This window comes from Podarcis melisellensis (assembly GCF_964234715.1).
Source record: "Podarcis melisellensis genome assembly, chromosome: 6".
Lineage (NCBI taxonomy): Eukaryota > Metazoa > Chordata > Lepidosauria > Squamata > Lacertidae > Podarcis > Podarcis melisellensis.
The window spans coordinates 25,027,797-25,042,179 of record NC_138538.1 but is presented as its reverse complement, the minus strand read 5'-3'; the positions used below and the strand labels follow the sequence as shown (position 1 = coordinate 25,042,179).

Here is a 14,383-nt window from a genome sequence, read left to right as displayed (position 1 = left end):
GAAGCACAAATCTGGATTAAATTGAGAAAAATATAGGCTGGCATTTTGATACCAACAATGTCATGTGAACTTTGCAAAGAAACACCTTCCATGCATCAGGAGAGCCAATCTCACAATAAACAGCCATCTCAAAGCTCCCTTGAAAATTGTATAAATTGTGACAATATGGGATGCAAAATTAAAATTATTGACTTGACTCATTTTAATAGAAATTTGTGGTCTTGTCCTTTGAACAGTAGGAGTGACTGGACTTCAACATTGCAGAAATTTCATACTGATCTCCATTGGAAGGACCTCTAGACTATAAGAAGTTCTGGTTTGATTCAACATTAATGGGAGCCATGTTCATCCCCTCTCACGCACTTACAACTCAGATTTCACTGCAAGTGCACATAAGATTGCAGTCTGAGTCCAACTGGGCTTATTTCTTTGGTTTTCTTTTCTGGATTGTATGACAACAATAATTGCTATGGCTGAAACCCACAAACCACTTAAACTGGAATGCTTGCATTTAAACCAACACTGTTGCCAAGCCTCAAACCAAAGCAGAGTACTTGGAATGGGTTTTCTTTTCTTTAATCAGAATTTAGCCCTTGTAAAAAAGAAAAGTGCATTGGGGAATGCAAACTTTGCCCTACATATATGTCTTAAACAGAATTAAGCCTTAATGATTTTGATTTTGTTAACTTTCAAGTATGATGCATGTTTAGAAGAGCAGCCTTATTTTCAAAACAGGCCCCAGACATTTTGCTGCCTGAGACTAAATACAAGATGGACCAGCCTATTACACATGCAAAAGCTGACCAGAAAGACACCTACATCTCAGAGGTGGCTTATGCACAGTTTGGGGGCCTGATTCCCCACCCCCCCAAAAAAATTTTTTGGCAACAGCAATAAATACACAAGGTGCTTGGATGGGTGAAGTCCATCACTCTGACAGGAATGCAAACCACCCCATCCCTTTTCATCAGATCAATACTTCAATAAAAGGAGAGAGGGCTACAAACTCCATCTACCTGATCTACCTAGGATCAGCTAACAGAGGTGTGTGCCTGTAAGAGTGTAGGATAGCCACACCCACTCATGCAATAAGCCTCCTAAGAGTTTAGGATAGAGTGAATGTGGACCTCAGCCCAGAAAAAGGCTATCCCCCCCATTGTGCTCATTTATGAGAATTATATTAAGATTTTGTTTATTATGCATATTTTATATAGCTGCCCTGCGGCCATTACTTTTGTTAAGCATACCAATTGTTTTGAGAACGTTGTGCTTATGCTTATATCCTGTTTCTTGAAAATATGTAAAAAGGATAAAGAATACCGAAAGCACACAAATAAATGCATACATAAAAAGGGGTCATCATCCCTTGCAGACTATCTGGGAGGGGGGCACGTGCTACTCACAACTTTGCCCTCCAAGATCTCTGTACTACCGTGTGAAAATGTACTTTGGGATTGTGTAGATGCTTGCATTGGGTACAGGAATATATATATGCGCGCGCGCGTGCGTGTGTATTCCAAGTATCTGATTCGTCTCCGGGAGCACAATTTCGAGGTTTGGTGGAGCATCCTTTTAGCCCTGCAGCCTGGCTCTCTCCCGTTTGTGCCCGCGCCTTTCCCATCTCCCCATCTCCCCTCCTTTACGCGCCCGCTCGCCGCTCAGCATCCTTCTCACTGCTCAGCATCCCTGGTCCACGGCCTCCCCCCTCTCCACTTTGCATAGCTCCGCCTCGTGGGGCGGAGCTGGGCGGGGCCACCGAAGACCGGACCCAAAGGCTGTACCATCGGATCCGGCGGCTTTCATTCTCTTCCCCCCGCCCGCCCGCCCTTCTTTGGGTGAGTCCTCCTGCCTCCTGCCGCTTCTTGAGCCCGCAAAGGACACTGAGGCTGCTGGGGGCGAGCGGTTCCCCGGAGCGCCGGCTGCAGGGTTCCGCTGCTTCGCTTGGGGCCGGCGGCTGCGGTGGGGATTTGATCAGGCGCCTCGGGCGGATCTGGGCTGCTTGCCGCTGAGCCGCGTTAAGCGAGTGGCGGAGCAGCTGCGGCTGGTTCAGAGCGGCTCTTGCAGCGGGTCGCTTCGCGGGCGCGTCTCGCACCTAGGCGCCACCATCGCTGCTTCGGAGCCGCGGCAGAAGCACCCAGGAAGGAGGTGGGTAGCTTTTTCTTCTTGTTCTTGTTAGGGATTGATGCGGAGGAGACCCCGCGTATTACCTGAAGAAGGGTGTAACACGTATGTTCGAGATCGTCTGCTAGGCTGTGCCTGAGTTATTTCCCCCCCGCCCCCGTGCGTTTTGCTGAACGCAAAAAGAGAACTTCCAGCTTTTTATTTCAGAAGTTTAGAAGGAAAGGGCTAATGAAATGGCCTCGGGGCTCTCACCTGTGGAAAACCCTACAGGTGTGGGGGGCATGGTTATGCAGACGTTCACACGGTCCGTCAACACGTGTAAGGAGGAAAGGGTGGGGGTCCTCTCTCCCTCTTTCTGCAGGGGAGAGAAAGGAGGAGTGACACTCTGCACATCGTTAGAGGTTCTCTTGCCCTCATTGTGTTGGCTGATGTAGGGCAAACTGGAGTGTATTTGGGGTTTGAGCCTTTGCCTCAAAAGAAGCCCAGCATGTAAGCAGACCTTATGGGAAAGTGGGGATAGATTGGAGGCTCTGAGAACTGAAGTGGGTTGGACTAGATGACCCTTGGGGTTCCTTCCAGCTCTGCAATTGTATGGTTAGGGGATCCAAAAACATACAGAAACAGAAAAGCATTCCTAAAGCTTTGCATTCATATAACGGAGCTCCAATGCGTTTGAGACTCCGCCTTTCTTCCTTGGTTTCCTTAGAGTGTGTCTGCATACATGCAATAATGTGTGCATATTCATGTTTCCTTGGTGGCTTAAGGGAGTCCTTCTGCTATGGATGTTTCAATCTCTTAAGCCGTGGGCAGGTGCAGTGTACATTTCTCTCTCTCCCATGTGTGTTCCTGCTCCTATTGCATGCATTATTCTGCCCTGGTCTTCTGCATAGCACTGGTGAATGCATAGCAGTTATTTCCTGACACCCTTTTGCTATTTCCATTCCGTGCCTTCTCCAAATATCCACAGGAGGGAAATCGGGTTGGGGAGTGTGATTGAGGGTGTCGTAATGCCACCGCTGTGTTAGCAAATGAGGGGGATGCTTGCATGGGAGCTTGGAGAGGGAGGACTTGTGTGGCTGAGGCAGGGCAGAGATGCAGAACAGTTGGGGAAGGAAAAGGAGACGGGGGGGGGGCGTGATTTTGGAATTAGTCCTTTCTGAAACATCAAATTTGAAAGTTATAAGATGATTTTATGTTCATGGATGTATGATTGTATTTTTATGTGCTTTCATCTAAGTTGCTGTCTTCATTTGAATAAGGTGACATTTGCAATAACATGCTCAGTTCTTTTTAAAAATATATCCTTCCCCTAAGCAAAGCAATGTTAGGAAGGGTCATGTATGAGTTAAAACTTAGGAATAGGAGGTGTGGAGACAGGGAGGAACCTCCTAGCTTCAGGTCAGCTACACAAGGGTTCTACTCCTTTGACACAGCTGCTTACTGATGTTCACTTTTAAGATAAGTAAGTGAATATACATGCAGAGACTGTGCTCCAACCTGTGTGTGTTTAAACTGACTTTATCAACATACCATGCATAGGCTCTGTTCATGTAATCCCTGACCATGCCAGTGCATATATCGTTTGACTGTTTGCAGGATCTGTTTCCAAGGTCAATTGCATGTGCATCATTTGGGGACAGGGACAGCAGGTGTGATTCTAACACCACCACCTGTCACAAACCCAATATGTGGTCTGGAAAAGGGCTCTGTATTCCGTTCCTCTGCAGCTTTTTGAATTGTATATGATTGTAAGCTGCTTTGGGGGTATTTTTGCCTTTCAAACTGCAAAAGTCTATTCAAACAAACTTGAATGTTAGGAACTTGCTTCTTCAAATAGGTTAAGAAGCTAAGGTTCTCAGTAAGGGCATACCTTTTCTGCATTAAATGCCAAATTAGATGTGGTATTAGGAAATATGAGCTGCACTGATAGTGTATCCTAATGTACAGTGTGTTTGCCTGTTCTGAGCACTGAATGGGCCTGTTAATGTACTCAAACCTGTCTCCTACACACAGTGATGATTAACTTGCGTTATTCCACTTGCACATTCACAGCTGATGAGAATCATCCAGTTGAAACTGCTGTGATTCACACAGGGCCTGGGCAGGCCAAGGCATTACAGGCACCATGGTTGTCATCAGTTGCTATGATGACAAAATGAGCTCTGACACCCTTGGGCCAGGCAGAGTACTGCAGAGGGTGCACTTGGGAGATGTAGCGATTTTATTAGGGGGGGGGGACAATGGGCAACTTTTGCTAAACGAAGCTAGATCTGCAGTTTCTGCATGCCAGAAATTTTGAATAACCCCCCTTGCTTATGTAAATCAGTGAAGCTGGGTTGATGAGGGTTGATGAGGGCAGGATAGCCAGCATGTTTCCATATGTAAGTGATGCCTACTGAGTGGGTGCAAGAATCAGAAGTAAGGATAAATTTGTGATGCAGGAAGCAGAGGGGGAGGTTGCAATTCCGACAGTAGGCTATGTGCCCTCCCTTCCCTTGCACCCTTGACCTCCTGAAGGTATTTTGGTGATAGATGAGGTTGCAAACAACCAAATGGATAATCTAGTTCAGTCCTCCTACATGAAGGAGGATAAGGCTGTATATGTTAATCCTGGTGTACTACTTTGGGACAGGAGGGCAGTTTATTCCATTGCACGATTGGCTTTGGGTGTTATCACTTTGCAGAGTTTCCATTATCGCGGAGTGGCAGCCAATTTAGAGGTGTGTTTTTTTTTCATTTTCCTTCTGCCATTCTTGTGCTTTCACTTTGCTTCACTTTGAATTTTCTTCCACCTTAACTGCGATCTAGGCACCATCTTGTAGTAAAGCAAAATGTGAGTGCTTTTTTATTTTTTAAAAAATGAAATTGTGTTTGAAAAGTAGGGAGCATCTGGGATTGATTGCTCTATTGGAGTTTTCCACTGAGTCTCTCAAAGCGAAAATGCCAATGTAAAAATCTAATTTGGGAGAGGAAAGAGAGAGTTTTCATGTCTTGGATGATGTATGTTGTCTCAGTACAGCATCTAAGCCGCATTAGGAACAATCCTATTAATTTTTTTTCATTTAATGATGAAGTTCATCATTTATATAGCACTTACGGTAATATAATAAAGTATGTTAGAATAGCATTTTCCTCAATAAAACACAATGAAATTTGCATCTTCCCTGGCCTTGTTACAGGTAGGATGTAAATAAAATAACTGCCTAACCTAGTGATGAGAACCATCCAAACTATTGGGAACTATTAATATTAACCACTCTCAGTACGTATAAAAAGGTCTTGGTTCTGAGTCACATAGGCAGGATCCAACACCTTATTGTTGTAGTTACTATTTACTTATGTCTTGCTTTTCCTCTAAGGAGGTCAAAGTAGCATATATGGTATCCTTTCGCCTCCCTCCCTTATAACTTTACAACAATACTGCGAGGTAGGTTAGGCTGATGGTTGTGAGTGGCCCTCTGTCATGCACTGAGTCAACAGTGGAGTGGAGATTTGAACCTAAGCTTCAGGGATTTTGTGATGATACAATGGGATAGAAGGGAGAATCAAGGGTGTCCACCTACAGTAAGCTCCCTGGGAGTAGGGTAGTATAAAAATGTAGTAATTTCTCATCACTTCTGAACTGCAGCACTGAAATCGCTATCTGTTTCCATAAGGGTGCTGAAATATCTGTACAGCAGTACTCTCTCGATCAGCCTTGGTTATAGGAGCTGTCCTACTGGCAAAATGAGTTTGGGTTTGTCTGCTGTGAAAGCCATGTCTGTGTGGCCTGCCGATCTGTCACAGCAGTCGCGGAATGAGAGGTGCCTGTGAATTCACCCTTAAAACTACCTTTGGGAAATGGGGTGATGCCTCCAGGAAAATGTTGTTATGCCTCTGTCTGCCCTTGCTGTTTTCATTAGATGCACAAAGGGCTCATTTCTTGGTAGCTGCAATGGTGTGTGTGTGTGTGTGGGGGGGGAATACTCTCTAAAACTATGGGTAGGCAAACTAAGGCCCAGGGGCCGGATGCGGCCCAATCTCCTTCTAAATCCGGCCCATGGATGGTCTGGGAATCAGTGTATTTTTACATGAGTAGCATGTGTCCTTTTATTTAAAATGCATCTCTGGGTTATTTGTGGGGCCTGCCTGGTGTTTTTGCATGAGTAGAATGTGTATTTTTATTTAAAATGCATCTCTGGGTTATTTGTGGGGCATAGAAATTCATTTATCCCCCCCATATAGTCTTGCCCCCCACATGGTCTGAGGGACGGTGGACCGGCCCCCAGCTGAAAAAGGTTGCTGACCCCTGCTCTAAACTTAAGTATGCAGGGCCCAAGCCACTCACAGCTTAACAGATCAAGAAGACAAGGATGACCCTGCAGCAAATGTTGCATGCAGATTGCTCATATTCCAGACACTGCATTCCATACACCTTCTCTCCCCCCCAACCCACTCCCACACTAATTTCCCACCCCCTACTTCTGAACAGACACACAGCAACCTCTAGCCAATGAATCTTCTCAGATAGTCCTCATTGAACTGTTAGTGCTTTTTCCACCCGTGGGTTTCTCCGCCTAATTATTTCTTTTCTTTTTCTCAATTCTGAAAACCTCAGGGTTACTCAAAGGCTTTTGGTTGTGTGAATGTTTTGCTTGTATAAGGATCCCCACTTGGATAATGAGCTCACTGTTAGTATTTAGGATGGTGATTAGAACCACAAAATTTGTTTTTGCAAATGTCATGTGTGGTGCAATTCCTTGCATGCATACTTGGAAGACAGTTCTGCTTACTTCAGTGAGCCTTGGGTAAATGTGCATATTTGTTTATTGTTATTATTATTATTATCTTTTAAAACACATTAGTCATACCTTGTGTTGCGTTCCACTCTTGTTACGGACTTTCAGCTTATGAACGTGGCAAACCCAGAAGTGTGTACTTCTAGGTTCGCCGCCTGCGCATGTGCAAAAGCAATCTATGCGCTTCGTGCACATGCAGAAGCTCTCGATCGTGCTGCGCACATGTGCAGAAGAGGCGCTCTAGTTGCGGACATTTCAGGGTGCAAACGGCACCCAGAAATGGATTAAGTCCACAACTAGAGGTACCACTGTATTTTTTCCTCCAGATAAAGAAGCTCAAAGTGGGTTTTCAGTGATAAAATATGCATGCAGCAAAACAAAATCCACAAGGTGCATTAAACAACCAATAGGATTGCAACCTTTATAAGTCCACTCTGCCCACACATCATGCATTTAAAGTACATGGTTTCTCCCCTTCCCCAAGAATCCAGGGAACTGTAGTTTAAGGGAATCCTGGGAGCTGTAGTTTAAAGGAACTGGGAATTGTAGCAGTGCAAGGGGTAAAGTACAGTTCCCAGGGCTTTGGAGAAGTACTGCACAGAGTCTTCATCCAATTCCCCACACAAGGGAAATGTCAGGAGGGGACACCTTGGTGATGTACTTCTGTTGACCTGCAGTGTTTTGAAATGCAGGCCCTCCAGTTAAATGTGGAATGTTTGGCACCCATCGCTGAGTCGCTCAGCTGAAGGCTTGTTCTCTGCTTTAGCACAAAGCAGGCAGTGATGCTCTGGTCTCTTGGTACAGAAACATTGCATGCATGGCTGAAGCTTCCACATCTTCCCAGCATGAACTCCCTTTTGGACACTACACATCATTTGTGCATTTGCTTGTTGGCCTGTTCAACAGCATCCGAAGCGGCCACTGATTATGGAAATGTATCCTTCATAGGGCTTTCTTTGAAAACAGTGACCAGAAGCTGCAGGTAGCTTGGAGCAGAACTGCTTGCCTATGGATGGGTATGGCCTCAAAGAGTACGTGGTGCTCCAGGGTTTGCACTGATTCTTTGATTCTCTGGTACGTACCTGAAGAGGTTTCAGATGTTACTGGAAGAATAAACAACTGGCCTCATTAGGGTCTCATCTTGCTGCTTTTGGGATACAAAACTCACTTTCCTTTTTAAACTTTTAACAATTATATTGAGTGCATCGTGTCTGCACCCTCAGCCAGACCCTGTTGCTTCAGAATGACAATTATTGCTCTTGGTGGCTGTAACTTTTAATAAAAATTATATTTTCTGTTCATTTGGGAACCATACTGAACCCACAAAAACTACCCTGGGGTAAGTGTGCTGAACCACTCTCCTGCCAAGTAGGTATTTAAACAATCACATAGCAGGTGCTAATGTGTAGGACAGGTGTTCATGTGGTTGTCTTCATGTGCTTGTTATCTCCCCTTAATGCAAGTAGGGTCGGGTCACCCATCTGTCAGTCATTTGACATCCTGATGGCATCAAGGGGCTGAAAGGTGAGCGATCCTGCAAACACCTCAAAAGTTTATCTGCATGTGGGTGCTTGCTTTTCCAGCAGGACTGAACCCTCTGCTTACTAATCTTCACCTGCCAGGGAGTCCAGATTGGCCTGTAAGACCATTTCCCACAAACCACTGACGTCTGCCCATCAGCTGACGTCACTAGGCGACATCAGCTGATAGTCAGTGGGGGACAGGGTTCATTCCTGATGGTTGCTGCCATGACAGCACACTAACAAACTAGACTTCTGCAGCCAGCAGGATTAACCCCCTGCTCCCTGCCCATCAGCTGAGGTCATCCAGTGATGTCAGCTGATGGCCAGGTGGGTAAGGCTTGTAGGAGATGGCCTCATGGGCCAACACAGACTCCTTGGCAGGCCAAAATTGGTCCATGGGCTGGAGATTCTCTGTTACATTAATATTCAGGATAGGACAGAAAACAATGTGGCATGTTCTTAGCTACATGGTGATGAGAGATAACATGTGTAATTTATCTCCTCTGCTGATTTATAGTGTGGCTCTCTTTGTCAGGACTCCTGTTCAGTGTGGTGGTGCAATTAGATGATCATCAGGTTCTGTGTGAAACCGAAATGTTGCTGTTGGTGCTGGTAATAGAGAGAGAAACCTTTTGTTTTTTTTAGGAATGGGAGTGTCAAAAGGAAAGGAAAGTTAGCCCCATGCAGTGTTTGGAACTCCCATTGTTCTAGGCGCATTTTGCGACAGGGAATTTCATTAGCACAAGCAGTTTCTGAGCTCTGGGCACAGTACTGCGCCTAAGATTTCAGATTAAAACTGCCGGGTGGAAGGAAAGGAGGGCCTTCTTTTGCCTCTTCACTTCCAGCTACTCTCTTCAGGCTGGAGAAGAGACAAGGATATTAGGGAGATGGGCAGGGGAAGGACTACACCATGTGAAAAATGAACGTAATATTTTAGCTGCAATTCATTCATTTTCAGCTTTGTATTCTTGTTATTAAAAAAAGCGTGCCTAGGTTTAAGGTGCCATTTAACTCATAGCTTTCATACCACAGTTTCTAACACTGGTCCCATGTGGAAGCTTGTTCTGAATCCTAGGCATAGAAATGAGCAGCATTGTCCCTTGCTCTTCTTAAAAATCTTTATCCAGCTGACTCATTTCTAACAAGGTTTCTTTATTAGGGAACTGACCTCGTGTGGATTCTGTTGTACTCATGGTACCAGCTTTATCTTGGCATTTGTCCCCTACTCCCCCTTTTTCTGCTGCATCATGTTTAGCTTGCTTTTTGCATTTGAAAGAAACAGTGTGTTTTAGTTAATGCCTAACACTGCACAGCCATCTATAGAGCCGTTTCATGCTCTCCTTTGACTGGATGCTGGTGTTTATGGAGTGCTTATATGCTAGTGTTTGGCTGTGTGCGGCTGGTCACGCTGTCTCTGTTATTTACATTTCAATAAGAATTGCATTTCTCAGTCATTGGTTCTCTCTGGTTGTACAGCAGCAAAACCAAAAAAAAAACACTGCTAAATTGTTCTCTGGGCCTCGCCTCCATCAAAATCTAACTGCCGCCTGTCTATAAATTCACTTTGTGCCACCATAACTTGATTGGGGCCCATTTCCACTGAGATCCAATTTGATCCACTCAATAGATGGTGGCACTCAAGCAATAGTTTTGTCTGGGCTTTTGATTTAATGATGTTGCTTCCTGCTTCTATCACCTGGTTTGTTTTGGGTGTATGGGATTTTACTGCAAATTGTTTTATGGATTTATTACATTATGATCCCACCTTTCTTCCAAAGGGCTCAGTTCCCCCCTTCTCTTTTTATCCTTCCAAAACACACACACAAAAAACACACCCTGTGAGGTAAGTTAGGCTGTACTAGGCAGTGTGGGTTGCTGGCATCTGGGGGCAGGTGTTGTGCCCCCTGGTGGACTGGGCAGCTGGGAGGGCGTGTGTGGATCCCACATGGAGGGTGAATGGAGCCTGCCTCCAACAAGCTCCTTGCCTGCTGCTTCCACCGACCTGCCCACTACTAGACCAACTTGCTTGCTGCTGTTCTTCATCTGCCAGGGCTCCATGCCTGTCATGGGGGTGCCTGATTGCGCCCCCTCAAAAATGTGTCCCCGGGACCATGGCCCCCACCCCCATGACACATTTGGCTGTAGGGGAACCACTGGTCTGGCAGATGTTTCAAAACTACAACTTCCATCAGCTCCAGCATGCATGGACCCAGATGCTGGGAGTTGTAGTTCAGTAACATCCAAAGGGCCCCAGGTTCCCCACACCTGCTGTCAGAGAATAGCTGGTCCAAGGTCCCCCAATGCATTTTCTGGCTGAGCAGGATTTTGAACACTGTTATCTCAGGCTCTCAAGTTGATTTGTGCTATGGAACCAGGAAATTTTGTACAATGTCCTTCAATATGGTGGTATTATTTTAGTTTGCCTTTCTTCTGAGTACTAAACCTGCAACCCTAAGCACAGCAGTATAATTATGGAGTGAATAAACCCCATGGAGCACAATGGGACTTTATTCTCAGTTAATAAACTTAGGATTGTGCTTTGCATCCATTATTGTACCTTTCTTTTTAAAGGAGCACAGTTTCTCTCTTGTTGGACTTCAGTTCTGTTTAGATTTTGTGATTGCATCTTTCTTCTTAAGCAAAAAAGACAATACAGAGCAAGGCGGGCAAAAGCTTCTCTTTGTCTGGCTCTGTGGTGAGGTTCAGGCTGTGCAACAAGAACACAGAGCTTTAATGCTGTTTCAGCAAGCAGCACACAAGCTAAGGCTGTGTTCCTACTCTGTTTACTGCGCACTCACTGGCTCTCCAGGGCTGAGTTCTCAATCTGTGCTCACAGTTACCCAAAATGCATATGTATCCCTACTTGGTTATAAAATGCAACTGTTTGATGTGTTGTTTCTTACAAACCAGCTTCACACTGACCAGAGCCCTTGAGCCATTCCTAAGTAATTTCTAGCCAACTAGTGAATACCTTGGCATAGGGTGAAGACATTCTTATCCATCGACATCCCTGTGTACACAAGCAGATATGGATCTAATGCTAATTAAGCTGCTCTGATGTGAACAGTTGCGGGGGTGGGGTGGGGTGGGGGTGGGGAGAGCTGTGATATGGTACCCTATTATAGTGGCAGCAGCTGCATCCTAGTTGTTAGCCCCACTTGCCCTGACCAGTTATGAGGGAGTGAGGGAGTCTCTGTTCTCACTGGGGCTCCTGCAATGGAGTCTGCTGAGTCCAAGGAGGACAGTTCCACATCTCTGGGCTGGAAGAGCAGATTGGTGGAAGTGCTACTGGGGTTGTCTCTGTGCTCCCTTCCTGCTTCTGATTTGGAGTCCAACCCTTGAAGAAAGGGAAGTTGCCTCCATGTTCCTGACACCATTCAAGGCTTTCCCCTTCATGGTTCAGGAGGACAAACGTGTGAAAGGTGAATTACTTTCCCAGTATGTTTCCGAGCACAATTCAAAGTGTTGGTGCTGACCTTTAAAGCCCTAAACGGCCTCGGTCCAGTATACCTGAAGGAGCGTCTCCACCCCCATTGTTCTGCCCAGACACTGAGGTCCAGTGCTGAGGGCCTTCTGGCAATTCCCTCGCTGCGAGAAGCTAAGTTACAGGGAACCAGGCAGAGGGCCTTCTCGGTAGTGGCACCTGCCCCGTGGAACGCCCTTCCACCAGATGTCAAAGAGAAAAACAACTACCAGACTTTTAGAAGACATCTGAAGGCAGCCCTGTTTAGGGAAGCTTTTAATGTTTAATAGACGATTGTATTTTAATATTCTGTTGGAAGCCGCCCAGAGTGGCTGGGGAAACCCAGCCAGATGGGTGGGGTATAAATAATAAATTGTTGTTGTTGTTGTTGTTGACGACTGTGTCCACCATGAGCTTCTGGATGCTGGTGGTTTTTACCCTTCAGTTGTGATCCTGCCTCCCTCGGGGAAAGCAGTAATTGGAGACAAGCTATTGAACAAATGAATTTGTACTTTCCCAAACATGCAGCAGAGCAAATGCCATGGTGATTCCTTATGGATGAATGGATACTAGTCCATGTCAGGTGTGACCTTGGCTGCGGGGAGGTGGTGACATTTCTTTGCAAAGGGACCTGGGCTGAGCATAGACTGCCATAAAATGTTCTGATGCCTGAGGACCCCCCCAAAAGCCAACACTAAATGACATCCTTTCCCCCATTCATGACAAAAAATACACTAAGAAGCTTAAGTAATGGACAATTTTTCTCTCTTTGATGCTATCCCAAGAAGAGTTGCAACTTGGGCAGGGTCTTCTCTCAGTGCTTGACACAGCTTTGTGTGGAATTTGAATGACTTTTGCTAGCAAGAAATGTTCGCCAGCCATGTTTAGGTTGATCCGTAAGCTGCCCCTAAATGGTTTGAAAACTGGTGAGTTAGCCTGCCCAGATTCCCCTTCTGTGAAAAGGGTGGATAGTTTATAGTGCAACACTGGACCCCAGTTTTAATAGTAAGATTATTTTATTATTGTTAAGCAAAGGGCTTGGTCCTCACTGCGTTTAGCTCTCCTGAGTCGGTGCTTCTCAAAGTATTTGATGCAGCAGACCAGCAATTCTCCCCCTCAATGTGCCAGGGACCAGTAACCTATTTGTACTATATTAACATGTTAGCTTCAGCACAAAGCACATTTACTTCACCTTTCAACTTTAAAAGCCCCCTTTGTGTCAGAAGATAGTGTATCTTCTATATTCATAAAAAGGACATGGACAATTTCTTAAAAGGTGACAGCTTTTCCCATCATTTTACATAAAGGTAAAGGACCCCTGACAGTTAAGTCCAGTTGTGAATGACTCTGGGTTTGCGGCGCTCATCTCGCTTTACTGGCCGAGGGAGTCGACGTTTGTCCGCAGACAGTTTTTCTGGGTCATGTGGCCAGCATAACCAAGCCACTCCTGGCGAAACCAGAGCAATGCACAGAAATGCCGTTAACCTTCCTGCCGGAGCAGTACCTATTTATCTACTTGCACTTTGATGTACTTTCGAACTGCTAGGTTGGCAAGACCTGGGACCAAGCAATGGGAGCTCACTCCATTGCGGGGATTCGAACCACTGACCTTCCGATCGGCAAGCCCTAGGCTCATTGGTTTACACTGCAGCACCACCTATCATTTTACATACCCTCCTCCTTAAATTAGGGAAGATACAAAGGGTCAACAGTCTCCCCATTTAATAGAGGAAGAGAGAGGAGACAGGAGGGTTGTTCTTGCTGTTTTTGATGATCCTGGATTTAACTGGGAGGCTGTTCTATTTGAATCTGGGTAGAAATGATGACCCCATTTTGACACTGTCCTGCATGCATGTGGAAATGAGGAAGAAGAGAGAGGAAGGTGGCGGCAGCAGCAGCGGGATCTGCTGCAGGGTGTGGAGACCTGCACATGTTGGAAAGAGGGCGTGGGAAGGAAAGCAACAGGAAGTGGGGAAGAGCTCAGTAATCCTAGAGAGCAGGTGATAAGGATTTACAGGGTGTGTAGACCCTTTCCTGGAAGCAGAGCAACAGCCAATGGCTCGTTGACTAGCACTAGCCTGCAGACCACCACTCTGAGTGGCACATACTTTCCTAGGCCACTGCTTCCTCCTTCCACCAGTAAGAACATTCAGCATTAACTTACTGAGGGGGTGGGGAGCTGAGGATCTCCTCACCATCACATACCCAAATTGTTTCATTGAAGAATTGTAATCCCTTCACAAGAGTACAGTTGTACCTCGAGTTAAGTACTCAATTCGTTTAAGGAGGTCCATTCTTAACCTGAAAGTGTTCTTAACCTGAAGCACTACTTTAGCTAATGGGGCCTCCCGCTGAGCCACCGTGCCGCCAAAGCATGATTTCTGTTCTTATCCTGAAGCAAAATTCTTAACCCAAGATACTATTTCTGGGTTAGCGGAGTCTGTAACCTGAAACGTATGTAACCTGAGGTACCACTGTACTTGGTTAAATCTAACCAC

The 14,383-nt window shown here is 45.7% G+C and overlaps 1 protein-coding gene across 1 annotated transcript in view; it reads left to right on the top strand.

Annotated features, from left to right (window-relative positions):
• The first annotated feature begins 1,829 nt into the window (after positions 1 to 1,829).
• Positions 1,830 to 14,383, top strand: part of PPP1R16B (protein phosphatase 1 regulatory subunit 16B) — a 106,351-nt gene continuing 93,797 nt past the window's right edge. Inside the window, exon 1 of the mRNA XM_081916929.1 lies at positions 1,830 to 2,145. The gene's annotated coding sequence lies outside the window, so the exon portion shown is untranslated. The remainder of the gene's footprint in view (positions 2,146 to 14,383) is intronic.